We start from the raw sequence: 1,421 nt of genomic DNA on the forward strand, positions 1-1,421 counted from the left end.
AGTCTTCAGTATGGATTACACCTCAATGTAAATAAAACAAAAAGGCTCACCACTGGACCGATAAATAACTTCATAGTAATGGAAAAATATTGAAATTGTCTAAGACTTCATTTTCCTTGGATCAACCAACAACACTCATGGAAGCAGCAGTCAAAAAATCAAATGGCATACTGCATTAAGTAAATCTGCTGCACAAGACTTCTTTAAAGTGTTCAAATTTAGTCAGTAGGAGGACTAAAGTGCATCTGACCCAAACAGTGGTATTTTGAATAGCTTACTGTGCATGTGAAAGTTGGAGAGTGAATAAGGAAGACCATAGTAGAATTTATGCATTTGAGTTATTGAGTATTGGATACTGGAGAAGAGTATTAAAGTAGCATGGACTTCCAGAAAAACAAATGCATCTGTGTTAAAAGAAGTACAGCCAGAATATTCCTTAGACGTCAAGATGGCCAGACTTCTTCTCTCATACTTTGGAAATATAAAGAGGGGCCAGTCCCTGAAGAAAGGAGCTCTGGTTGCGTAGTGGTTACAAATCGGGCTGCGAACCTTAAGGTCAGTGGTTCGAAACAACCTGCCGCTCAGCGGGAGAAAGATGAGGCTTTCTACTCCTGTAAGGATTTACACCCTCAGAAACCCTGTACAGGGTCGCTATGGGTCGGAACCGACTCGACGGCACTTAACAACAATAGTCCTTGGAGAAGGACATCATGCTTAGTAGAATGGAAAATCAGGGAAAAAGAGGAAGAGCTCCAGTAAAATGGATTGGCACAGTGGCAGCAAGAATGAGCTCAAGTATAACAGAGATTGTTGTTGGTGCAGGACTGGACCGGGCAGTGTTTCGTTTTGTAGAACAGGTTACTATGAGTCAGAATCAACTTGAAAGCATCTTACAACAACAAAATACAGTTTCTGAGGTGAGTCTGTGCATTTGAACTGCAAAACTTATGGTTAGCAGCCCAGTACTTATCCTACAGCATCACACCAGGAATTATTAAACACATAATATTATTTGTTTGAATTTCATATTTTTATCTGATAACCATCAAAACACCGAAGCCAACTCCTCTGCCATCCAATTGAATCTGGTGGTGGTGGTTATGTGCCGTGGAGTCGGTTTCGACTCATAGCAACCCAGTACAGGGTTTCCGAGGCTGCAAATCTTTATGTCGTAACCACTATGCTACCAGAACTCCTCCAATTGGTTCTAACTCATAGTAATTCTATAGGGCAGAGTATACACTCCATAGGGTTTCAAAGACAGTCAATCTTTATGGAGCAGAAAGCAGATAGCCTCATCTTTCTCCCACAGTTTAACTGGTATGTTTGAATAATTGACCTCATGGTTAACAGCTCAAAACTTAACCCACTGCGCCATCAGGGCTCTTTACTATGAGATATAAGTACCTGGTAGTGTATTG

The sequence above is a fragment of the Chrysochloris asiatica genome, unplaced genomic scaffold (genome assembly GCF_000296735.1).
Source record: "Chrysochloris asiatica unplaced genomic scaffold, ChrAsi1.0 scaffold00229, whole genome shotgun sequence".
Taxonomy (NCBI): Eukaryota; Metazoa; Chordata; class Mammalia; order Afrosoricida; family Chrysochloridae; genus Chrysochloris; species Chrysochloris asiatica.